The following is a 13,001-nucleotide window of genomic DNA, read 5'->3' as shown; positions in this document are numbered from 1 at the left end:
TTCAGGATCTTTCCTCCTCTCTTGTGCCCTTGCATCACCCTGCCTGAACACTACTCCCTCCTGCCAGCTAAGCAGCGGCACCCAAAACCCATTTCATGGGAATTTCCCTGTTGAAATTTCTATCAATCAAATCAAAGAGTCCAGATTTTATCCAAACCATGTGAAGAGATCAGTCTTCCCTTGCTTGTCCAATAGCATCCCTAATTTTTTTTTCTCTTTTCCTACCCTTTTGCTTTAAACCTTCTTTTTTTTTGGTTCAACCTCTGTGTATAATCATCCTTCCTTGCCAGTCTTTAGTGCTCTCCTTGACGCCCCTGTGCAGGCACAGCCTGGTAAATGCCAGGCATTCCTTTGTAAGGTTAGAACAGACAAAGGTAGACCACATCACATAGGAGAAAGCAGCCTTTTTGAGTTGTCACCCACGGGAGAGAGAGGCTGATAGCTAATACAAGAGGGACTTTAAAAGCAGCACAGAAAAGAGTGAAAGCACCTGTCTGCTGTTTTTGGATGAACTTTGAACTGTGACCTTTATTACTTGATATTGATATCTTGTAATATAAACAGGCTTAACTGAAGAAGCAGCCCTCTAATCCAGTATTGAACCATGACAGAAAGAGAAAAATAAGAAACAATCAAAACCTTGTGAGCTCATTCCAGCAGTGCAGTTATTAGCTCACAATACTTTACTCAGTAAGTGACCACTTAGTGGAATAAACAAGGTCATATTACAACCCAAAATTTAATTCCAATCAAATTTGCAAACAACTCCACCCTAAAACACACTCCAGCCATTCACACAACCTTCTCAAGGAAAAGGCACAGTCAGTGTACCCCCAAACAAACTCCACTCCACCCTTAACACACCACCTCTTAGGAGAACAAACCCTCATACGTCAAGGCATAGTGGGTCTATGTTTGGTGACACCGGGTGTGGAGTAGGGTGGGGTGTATCTGTGACGCCAGCCTGCCTTTCATGGCTTATTTTTGGAGCTTTTTTGACCAACTTCAGTGGCAAATTGGGTCTCTGTGATGCAATGCACCGCTTTTCCAGTCAGTAAACTGCCTCTGTTTGTTTTCACTTTTACTAATGGAAGGGAGAGGAGGAGAAAAGTGCTTAAAAAAAAAAAAAGAAACTTATGACAACCAGGTGTTTTTTCCCTTTTCTCGGGAATGTTTCACCTTGTAAAAGCAAGTGAGTGGGAGGGGATTTTTGTACCAAGTCAAAGTGAATGGCTTGGGGATTTTTCAAGGAGTGTGTGCTGACCAAAGTGTATGAGTGAGCATAAATGTGTGTTGTGTGAGAGTATTAGAGCTGAGATTTTGAGGAGCCAGCGGCTGAATTCTTCAGAGTAACTGTAGCATAGCCATGACTGGGAGAGGCGGAGGCTTTCTTGTGTTGGTGTGTGTGAGGCTCCAACAACCAATTTTTTGCCTCACTGAGCTACAGACAACCATTGCTTATGTGGTAAGGTGTGATCAACAACAGCGGGCTCATGCAGAAGCACACACCTGGTGGATGCATGAATGGCAAGTCAGAATGCCACACAGGGCTCCTATTGATGACATCATTGCCAGGCATCTGGTCACTCCACCCTTTGCATGTTCACAGAGCCATTCAGTTGACCGACACCACACCATGGCTCTTTCACAGACGCGACGCCTGCTGCTTATTTTTGAAAGATTATACAATTTAGTTGGCCCCAGTCTTGAACAAAATAAGTTTTTAGAAGCATTTCAGAAAATTTGACGGCTCAGAACAACAGCAAAGTTTATGACCTTACAACAGCAAAGGTCACATGTTTGCTAGAAAATGAGTCCCATATTTTATTCTATCTGTGCATGTTTAATTATTTTCCTGTATTTATATATGCAGAATTTGCCAAAATGTGCAAATGTGCAGTAAATTTGGCCATAATGGCCCATTACATATAAGAGACATTATCCAAACATGTCCTTGTTGAGATGTTGCCTGTGGTTCTCATGCAAGGAAAAGTTGTGTTCAGCCCAACTTTGGTTCTAATGGTTGGTAGATTATACTGTCTGGGATGTTTATTACTCTTCCTGAGCAAAACATGACTGAGAGAAGTGCAGCAAGACTGCCAGCTTTTGATAACTGGCTGGAACGTATGCACTGATTGAAGGAATGAATCGGCGGGTGTTGCTTAAACCACAGAGCCTCTAATAAATCAGTACCAACTGGCGCAGCTTGATAATTATTAAAACTTGAAAATCACAGACTCTATCTGATTTTAAACCAAGCCAATGGCTTAGTCCCTGTGGGTCTTTCAGGAAAGGGCCCGGCAAGCGTTCCTCTGGCACGTCCAATCAGAGTCATAGAACAGCATGCCCTTCAAGGTCTACTTGCGTTGCACAGGGCCAGCTAGCATTCACCAATTAAACTCTGATTGCTGTGGCTGTAGAAGTCCTTGTAACCCTCTGGTCTGTTGGAAGTTACCCAATGACTGATAAGGAATGGCACTTTCAGGTTTTAAGCGAACAGCGAAAACATGGTTATAATGTCTTTATATGCTTCTTTGATGAATTAACCACAGTGCACATTACAAAGGGCCAGTGTGTTGATATCCAGTTGCTGGCAAGGGACATGATGCCGTAAAGCAAAATGCAGCTGTAACGTGATGCTTTGGGCTGGAACATAAAATTGTGAAGTCCAGTTTCTCAGCCTTGTGATACTACAGGTTAATGATGACCGAATGTACTGACTGTCAGTAAGCCATGACAGTAAGTTTTAAGGGTGGAAAACAATGTAGTTTTGCTTTAAGTAACAAACACGTCTTGCGAATAAAATGCACCTAATTAACTGATCTTATCAAGTGTGAGCACTTCTATACTACAAGCACTGGTGACAAGGAAATACCTACCGTCACATATTACATATCAGCTTAAACACATATTCACACTAGCTGTAAGGAAGAGTGGTGGTGGAGAGGTGATAATTCATACTTGTTTCAACCATCAACGCCACTGGATAGCAAAGTATTTTAGAGTCAAATGTGAGGCCATCTGTCTGACAACTAAGGTTTGGCTAAAAATGGGTCATACAGCAGGATAATGATCCAAAGCACAGCAGCATCAAGACAAGAATCTCGCCTAGTAGTTGCAAAGATAGGCTCCAGCTCGCCGTATGCATGGATGGATGGATGGATGGATGGATGTATGGATGGATGGATAAATTTCATGGTAGTTTCTAAACTTTTAATATTATCTGTTGAGCTAATTTAAACTCATGTTTTAGAAGACACTTGTTAAAGACCAGGCTGATTTCTTGGAGATGAATTCATGAAGGAGGGAAGAGAGGCAGAAGAGACGCCTCAAAGTTCCCCTCTCCTCGTCTCTTTTCGTTCCCTTCTCCCCATCTTACCCCACCCATCTCTGTGCTGTTGATACCCCACCCCATCCTGCTCACTCCCCTCCTTCCTCTCTGCAGCCAGCCACAGACACTTGCTTTTTTGTATGGAGGGGGAGGGAGGGGGGGCAATGAACAATCCTGTCTGTCTTTCCCAAAATAAGCCAGTGGGAGAGGGATCGGCGTGTAAGTCAGGGAGATTGGAGCAGCGAGTTGCACTGCCCCTGGTTATAAGTCTTGGAAGTGGGAAGCGCATGCTGTTGGAACCCACAGCATTCAGCTCCACAGACTGTCCTGCTGCCTGCCTGCCTGACTAACCTGACTGACTGACAGACTGAGTTTCCCTCCACTGTTATTCACTCCCTCTCCCTCTCTATCCTGCTCTCTTGCTCCTGCCCTCCTACTTTCTACCCTGGAGAGCGAGAGTGCACAGATTGGGAAGGTGCTTCTCAGACCTGCGCCTGGACAGCTTGAAGACGGCACAGAGAGGATTTTCCCCTCTTCCCTCACTTAATCCCCCCTTGCTTTCTCCATCTCTTCCAAAAAAAAAACTCATGGAACGACTTTTTAGTTTTTTTATTTATTTTTTTTATAATATATTTTTTTCTTCTTGCTGGAGGCATACAAATTGAAACTGAAGAGTTTGCTCCACCTGCAGCTGAGAATATCACAAATTTAACTTCTGTTTTTGCTGCTTTTTATTCTTATTTTTTCAAATAATATATATTTCCCTGCACTTTTGAGCAGCACTGGACCAGCTTAAGGTGCCTGCTCTTTACCTAGGACGACACCGCTCTTCATTTTTGGCTGCATGTTTGCTGAATATCTGATGCTATTGCATCTCATGGGAGACTCGCTTGGCTGAAGTGAGGAGGGAGGCAGAAGAAAGAGACCCACCTGAAGCACACACCTACAGCTGCCCTTACTTGGTGCACTCCCCAAACCAACCTGTCAACCCACTTGAGGAGATAAAGGTAAACTTTATGTTTCCTCATATTTACACTGGCTCTGCTAGCATCCTCATGTCCTGTCATCTTTTTGCTTCATCACACGCACTTGCGTTGAACTTGGCCAAAAGAAACAGAAGGAGAGAAAATATTTAAGAAAGAATTCATATTTGACATCTGAGTCATGAGACCTGTGTAATTCCCCTTAGCCCTAAGCTAGTGCACAGCACAACAACATGTGGATTAGAATGAACCAGCAAAGTTTGCTAACTGAACCTGTCCAAGAACAACTTTTTGGATGTCCTTACTTTCTCTGTAATCATTAGGAACCTCTGTAAAGTGATGGCGTGGATGGAGAGTGTGAATCCTGCTTTGTGAATGTGAATTCCAGCTCTGGGGTTTGACTCTGTTAATGAAATCGTGCTTGCACATCTTGGATTTCTGTGATGATGCTGAAATGGGCGTGGCGTGTGTCATGAGTGTGTATCTGGATAGGGCACTGTGGTAGCAGGTTATGTACAACAACTGACGTAACACAAGTGTCCTCCATGTGGATGGATCTTGTGTTTTTATGTTATGAGATTGCCTCTAATATGGCATACACTGGAACTTATTTGATATATTTGTTAATCACATTGTGAATATACCAAGATAAAGAAAGACTGCACATGGACTCTTCTCCCCCCTTCCTGTTGCTTCACTTTGTCCATCCACTGTGACTCCTCTGGCAAGCGGTGCTGCATTCCTCCTGTAACGACATCCCTCCATTGAAAACAGACAGAGGACAGATAGTCTTGACACTGTGTCCTCAGGTATCCCATGTGACAAACTCAGAGAGAGAAAGAACTGTAGAGAGAAAAAGATTAAAAAATGGCGAGAAAGAGAGAGAGGGAGGAAAAGGTAGAACATTTGTGATAATAAAAAAACTTATCCACAATGCGAAGATGAATCCAAAATGATCACATGTGTTTCAGCGCGCTAGCAGCAGGCTTTCAGAGCAGAGTATGAGAGAGGCAAACAGAGAGGGAGAGTCTGGAAAAGACAGTGGTCTGGAGTTCTGAAATCCAAAAACATTTGGCAGCATCCCTCTGTTTTGCTGGCTTGAGGGAAGAAAATTCAAATGCATGTGTACCTGTGTGTGAGTGTGTGTGTTAAGTTTGTGTCTGTAAGTGCATGTGCAGCCCCTCATGAACTTGTGTGACTTAGTTTCTGTCAGAATTAAAGTATGTAATCTTCAGAATGGCAATATAAACATTTAAGTGTGAATTCTCTCTAATGACGAGGTACAATGTAAGTCGTCAAACCTGCAGAGCTGCTAGTGAGCTCCCACAAGCTTTTTGCTCTGATTATGCATATTTTAAATAAAAAATAAAATCTACTATTCTTTCCAGATTTCATTTTTTCTTTGAGCAAATTCTGGCACATTTGTAATGGCAACTTTTGCACTGGAGCCACGGTGACCATGTACCACTGACTTTCACTGATTTGTGTCCTCCAGCATGTGGCATCTGGCCAGCAAGTGGCTGACTTGTGGTTACAAAAAGCCTAAGTGTGTGCTTGTGTAAGCAGTACATCATTTAACCACATATACCAGGTTCCATCCGTCTGCCCATTCAGGCCTCTGATACAAAGTGCCAAAGCGTGACCAAGCATACACAAACAACATTCACACTGGATACACAAGGACACACACGGCATACTTTAAGCTTTGTGCAATGCAAACAACTACATGGTTTTAACACTCCACGTAAACACACATGCAGATTTCAAACAGATGATCCCACTCCCACTGATTAAGCCTGCTCTGGTGGTTTCACTTCATTGATCAGAACATGCTGAACTTAACTTTTTTAGATCCCAAACTTTTCATCAGTTTGATTTTCTCTTGTTTGGGCGTTTAGGAGAATAACCCTTCTTCTTCTGTAAAGGTAGGGAGAAAGAGGTTAATAACCTATCAATTAATCTATCAGTGTAGGGAAGGAGTTACTTTGTGTTTTTTATTAAGCTGTCTGATGCACTCTCACCCTCACTGCCACCCTCTCTCAGGTTTATGGAGAAGGTTACAGTTTTTGGCCACAAGAGGGCAGAATAGCAGACAGTTCTCTGCTAGATAAACAGACAAAAGTGTTGTGTACACAAGAGATGTTGCATTTAGTTGCACAGATAAATGTGTGAAGGTTTAACTATATTGGCTGTCTGAGTGTTGCTACACTAACAAGGCAAACATCTCTAATAGCACAACTTCCTTTTGAGGAATTAGTTAATTAGTTGATAATGATAAATTTATCTCGCTTTCTACAAGCTCTTACCCCATTTACCAAATGTACTACTTTCTTCAGTCTTGATAAAGGCTCCAAGGCTGCTTCAACAAAACCTTTCTCTTCACTGTGGATGTATATTGTAGTCACACAGTGGGCCAGCACATGTGCCTCTGTTACTTTCAGTGCTAGCAGGAAATGAAGGAGAATGCCACTCATTCTCAAGGAAAAGTTAACGCCCATCTATTCCTTTACTGTACTCAGGAACACACTAATATACACACACATTTTCACAAAAAAATGTCTCTCATCTAAGCCTTTTGTTTCATAGGTATACAAAGAGACGACAGAATAAAAACTGGGCACTCCTGCTTTTGTTCCGGGTTTGTTTTTTTTAAGTGCTCTCTTTGGCTGGAAGCTGCAATTACAGCCAAGCACAAATGCTGTGTGTTCACACACTCTTCAGCACTTATTAGAAGGAATGCTAACTGGTGCTGTTGATATGCTGAGGGAGGAACTGAAGTGGAGGGTGGTGGAAACAGAATACAGGTCCTGGTCTTAATCAGAGCTTGGATCAAAACATTCAAGACTAATTGCCTGGATTTGTTTTTTTGGCTAAAAGAGGAATGAGAAAAAGATGGAGTATTAAAAAACATAAACACATTTATTTGCATGCAGATCCTTAAAGACTTGCACCTTTGCTTCCTTTTGCCTCATGTGTTTATGCTCTCTTAAGCCTGTTTGCACACCACCGGTAGCCATCTTGGCCTGGACACTCAGAATATGTGGAAATCAGTCAGCTGCAAGCCGAGACACTGGGTCTTCAAGAGAACATGACCCTCAGGGATGGATGTGACAGCATTTTTTTAATCAGGCCACTTATATTGAATGATTGATTTGACTCAGCTTGAGCAAGCGGACAAGAAGCGGAAGGATGGTTTTCTGTGATTCTCTTTCTTGTTTTTTTCTGATTTTGACTTGAATGCTTCCCTATATCTCAGTTTATCAACATCCCGCTTGCTGTTTCATTCTCTTATAACTGTCTGGACCAGAGGAAGCTTTTCCACTGGGCTGGCAGCTACACGGGGACGGAGTAAGAGAGACAGGGAGAGTTTGCTGTGGGGAGGCTTGGCAGACGCCCCTTGTTATTTTTCCTCCGCCTCCCATTGGCTCTGTCAGCACTTGGTTCATTCTGAGGAAGGCCTGCAAGCTCAGAATGGCTTGACAACAGCATTTATCAGATGGGTCTTATCAAAACCACTTAGTGAAACGAAACAGGAGGAAATTTGTGGTGAAGATAAAGCTGGTCATTAGTGCACTGTCACATTTTCTGCTTGTAACATTCCCCGTTGTCACCACCTTTTACATTGTACTTGGATTTTCTTAATGGTGTCAAATTAAAACCCCAGTGCCAAACATTTCTTTTTATCAGTGAGACCTAACCAAAACACAGTAACAATACATTGAGCGATGCTTTCTGGAGTCAATTCTCTATATTTCCAATAGTCTGTATACATTTTTAAGAACAGCAGCTTATGTTTTCAAACAGAATCCAACAGGAACAAACAGGTATGAGAACATCTGTACTCATCCAGCTGTTAACAGGATGTGACATCTGCTGTTCTGCCACTGAGGCTGAGTTTTCCTTCAATTTCTTTCATTTTAAATCTGGATACAAGAATGCAAGAGTTTCCCTGCATCTCCTCAGGATGTGTGGGACAACCTTTCTGAAGTTTAAGGGAAAAAAAACGACAGGAATCCATAAAACTGAGTGAAGCCAAATGAAGATTGTTTGGCCTGCTGTGCAGCACATGTGTTTGTATGTTCAGGTAGTCAGAACAAATGAGCATATACATATTGTGTATGTGGGTAGGTTTATTTGCCTACATTTTTTTTAATCTGCTACCTCATTGCCCCTCTGTTCACTGGCTGGCTGGCAAGAGTTTTGTTTGGGGCTTTTGAAAGCAGGATGTCAGGCCGATTCTTTACAGGGTCAACTCCTCAAATTAAAGTCTTTTCATCATTTTACAAACCAACTTCCCAAGCCAAGTGTTTATTTTTATTATTTCACTTCAGATGCACGATGGATATATTTCTCTCTGATGGGTCAATAGTGAGTAAAAGGTTGGAAACAGCTCCTCTGAGACTATTAGAAAAGCTCCAGACTTTGTTATTGTTCAGTCTGAACTTGATTTAGATGTATGCGTAGGTGTTCGTAAAAAGAGAAAAGGGACTGGGGTTATTGTGGTGTTATGATCCCCTTGGAGCAGGATAATAAAAAGAATTTTATTCACAGAGACAGATATTCTGGAGTAGGAAATGGTAGCTTATAGTGCCACATGCATCATATCCCTTACACAGTGGAATTTTTCCTACTCTTCAGTAGCAGATAATAATTCCATATACCTGCTGTCAACTAAGTCTTGTTCCACCAATTCCCTCAGAGGTAAATCTGTTACCTTAAATGTCTTTCTATATCTAAAATATTCTTAAATGACCCTGCCTCCTGAGAAAAGAAGACACAGAAATTAAATAAAGAACCTGGAAAAATTCAGAATGCTCATTTTCAGGCTACTACAACAAGTTTTTAGTTGTTGAGATGTTCAAATTTGTCAGCTCCTTTAAATTTTCACACACAACAGTCCACTGGACTCTCAGGTTTGCAACATTCAGCTGGTCTGAGTTTGCTTTCACACTGCATTCAGTCAAGCAAACCGAACCATTTGTATAATGTCTTATCCTCCTCACCTAAGGTGCATCAAGAATTGCTGAAAGAAGACTACAAAACAAACAATAAACAAGAAAAATTGCATTGTTTATGCACATTAGTTTGGTTGCACATTTACACCTCCCCAAACGAGGTAAGCAAACAAACTAGGGCTCGGTTAAGAAGGGCTGGTGTAAAAGAAAGAGTTAAAAGAGTTAAAAGAAAGACAGTTTTAAGGTTGGTTAAAGACAGGAGAAGAATTGTAACATTATTTATTAGATTGTTAATTTATTCTCCTTTAAAACCACCATGAATTCAAATGCATTGCTTAGTATGTCAGTATGATCCAGCTGACAGCATTTATTACCTGTATTTCTTACAAAAATAGTGTATGTTGGTGTTGCTGGTAATATTTTTAGGTTTTTTCTTATGTTGGTGAGTCATCCCGCACTTTTAGGAATAAGCTTTTTTATTGTTCCATGTAAATTATTTAGAATTTTAAATTTCAGCTGAGCTAATGTATTATGTTAGGATCTCTGCTCTACAAACTTTAATAAATTACATATCTGCAGTATGTAGACTTTATGATCATGTACTGTAAATTTTGCCGAGGCTAATATGAAATGAAAACATATTAAAATGTCAGTTTCTAATGTCTTTGCATGTGACCTCAAGCCCTTGTCACATGGCCAAAACCATCTGTAAGCCCGCTTTTTCCAGGCTAAAGCAAACTGGCAGGGGGGTTAGCCACTTATTTCCCATATAAACACCTACAATTTACCTTGGCTCTTAGTGTTCCTCAAAATCGATGGATTTAAGATGACTCGTTCCCTACCATTGACCACCCTAGGCATTGGCATGGTTTTTGACACGTCACACTACGTTAAGCATCTCAAGTGCAGAAATTATACCCTCAAAGGTTCATGCAGTCTTTTGAAATTACCTTGAAAATAGCAAATCTTCATGAGTTTGAAATAACAAAAGGCAAACATACATTTTATTGAGCAGTTATGCAATCCCATGATTGTTCAATACCCCCCCCCCCCCCCCCCCCAACTTCTCAGACTATATTCCTAAATGGTCTCAATTTAGAGACTTAATCCTTTCTGTACAGACTTTGGGGTCATTGAGCAACTTGTATTTCATAATGCAATGCTCGGAGGCTTTAACTGGTCTACAACACAACCAGTCCTTAAAGACTTTAGTCTTAATCATTTCCTGTAATCAGCAGCAAAGTAGTGAAACGATAAAATGGAAAAGCAACTTTGGGCTCATTCCAGCTCATTTGAGGTGAACATGATGTGAGCTTTGCTTTTTAGTCACTACAATCTACTCTGTGCTTGCCTGTGTGTGTGTGTGTGTGTGTGATTGTGCAGTAATTACTAAATTAGTCTTGTTTGTGTTCATTCCTACAATATATGTAATGCTTCCAGAAGTAAGACAGCAGAGGCGATGCAGTTTGGCAGCACCCAAAAATGTTTAAAGAAGCAGCTTAAGAATTTTATTTACTGCTCACAGTGAGAGTTTTTGGTAGAAAACAGTTTAGGAAGGTTACATGTGGATCCCGTGAAGTGAAGACTAAAATAAATAAATATAAAAGAAATTGCATATCAGCATTACCATTTCCCTTTTCGTCGTGCGTTTGCTCTGTAGTTTAGGTAGAAACATGACTGATTATGGAAATTCAGCTCAACTATGGTCCCTGTTTTAGTTACCCCTTTTAGTCACATGAAAACAGAATTAAATATATTAGGAAACTGCTGTTGGCTGTGAAAGCATGACTGCAGTTTCGTAAATCACTGCAGACATGGACTGCCTTATCAAAAACCGAGGAAAGTCAAAAAAATTTACACGACCCCAATTAAAAGCTGGATGTCCTGTACAGTAGATGATAGATTACAGTTTTAGTGGAATGGAAATAAAACATCCTCCCAAACTGACGATAGCCATGCAAGTCTGTGATTGTTTGGACGTTGAAAGCTACAGAAGTATAACCACCACTGGAGGATGTTCTTTGGCCAACCAACATAATACTTAATTACAGAAGGCTTTGGATCAGTTACCACTGACTTTCATGTGGTTTGCAGATGGCTGTACGCTCTCTCTAACTTTCCCTTCTCCAAAAAATCTCTGTAGCCTTTGCCTCATTGCTAATTCGAACCAGAGAAGTGGTCATTTCCTAACACTGGGCCCCGGCTCACTCTACAAGACAAACTATCAACCAGTCCAAAGGATCCTGAGCTGGACCACTCCCAAAGCTGGCCAGAAACCACACAAACCCTTGTCTTCCTGACATGTGGAGAAACTGTGATAGGGATATGGGAAACATCAGCTAGGGTTAGGAAAGATGGATGGCAATGGACCCATTTGAAAGATCAGAAGTAGGACGTGGTGAAAATGTGGAGAGAAGTGGAAGAGGTGGCGATTGCGGGGAAGCGGCAACCAGAGGTAAAGTACAGGCAAATATGGAAAGGTAAAAGAAGCATGAATGAGAAAATAAGCTTGGTCTGAGGATCACTCAGTTTGCAACCATGTGGTGTCTTTGATCTGGCGAAGGATTTGAACCAGTGTCAACAGACACATGCAGGGGCCGTCTCTGTGCTCCCAGACACAGATCATTCCTCCATGAATTACTCTGCCTCAATTTGCCACAAACTCCTTACTACTCCAGTGTTGTTTACCCTGTCAGCCCATTCCTCAAGCTGAGCAACAAGCTCAGTAATAATCCAGAACTCCTGCAATCAGCTAAACTTTCTATGTCATTAATCTCTAAGGCAAACACAAATCTGGAAGGTTTTGAAGATCTAAAGATACCTTTCAGTAAAACAGTGCTGCCTTTTATATTGAGTTTATTCGGCAGAAGTGTTATGTCTCATTTGGTCATGTAATACAAATTCCATTATTCCTTCTCCAAGCAATGTATTCCATCCAAGGGATGAGGTATATTTTGTATCTCACATCGTCTGCGAGGAAGACGGAGGGATCGTAAGAAGGTGGAAGAGGAAGACAAGGATGCAGACATGACTGCCAGATCATTAGAGTACGAGGTTGTGTCCTGAATGCGAGTCCCTGCCATATGACAGCCTGCTGATTTGAACCTCATGTTGAAGTCAGAGAGAAAGTGAAGACAAAACTAGAGTTAGAAGTTTGGAAATCTAGTTTTCCTTTTAGCTGCACTTAAAAAAATGTGTAATGTGAGAGGGTACTCTCTCTTAATACATAATACAAAACTTAGTGACTTTGTTAAGCGTTTCATTTCAGATACATTACTATTAACAGCCTGTGTCTGCTTTTGCTTCACTTACACCTCTCTCATTAGTGTTAACTTCAACCTCATGACCTTGTTTTTAGAAAGTTTGAAGATTATTATATACTAAAGTCCTTTGTGCACTGGTCAAGAAAACCCAATGCTCACTTTAATCAGCATTTATTCACCCAATAAAATTAATCTCTAAATAAATCCAATTCTTACTGAAGCTCTGGCTCCAGTTAGAATTGACAGGGACACAACATTTGGATGTACAAGCTAATTTTTACTGAAGATGCTGTGGACCTCTAAGAAAGGGCAAAGTCTTTAATATTTCTGATTAATCTGAGGCCTTAAATGCTTACCCAGAAAGAACCCTTGACAAAAAAAAAACTGAGATTAAATAGTTCATATATTGCTTTATGACAGTGATCCTCAATCCTGGTCCTCAAGGGCCTGCAGGTTTTAGGAGTTTTCC

At 41.2% G+C, this 13,001-nt stretch overlaps 1 protein-coding gene across 1 annotated transcript in view; it reads left to right on the top strand.

Annotated features, from left to right (window-relative positions):
- The first annotated feature begins 3,548 nt into the window (after positions 1-3,548).
- col8a2 (collagen, type VIII, alpha 2) overlaps positions 3,549-13,001 on the top strand; it is a 46,543-nt gene continuing 37,090 nt past the window's right edge. Inside the window, exon 1 of the mRNA XM_041967214.1 lies at positions 3,549-4,338. The gene's annotated coding sequence lies outside the window, so the exon portion shown is untranslated. The remainder of the gene's footprint in view (positions 4,339-13,001) is intronic.

Source organism: Melanotaenia boesemani, chromosome 17 (genome assembly GCF_017639745.1).
Source record: "Melanotaenia boesemani isolate fMelBoe1 chromosome 17, fMelBoe1.pri, whole genome shotgun sequence".
NCBI lineage: Eukaryota > Metazoa > Chordata > Actinopteri > Atheriniformes > Melanotaeniidae > Melanotaenia > Melanotaenia boesemani.
The sequence above is the reverse complement of the archived record's forward strand: the minus strand, read 5'-3'. Positions and strand labels throughout refer to the sequence as shown.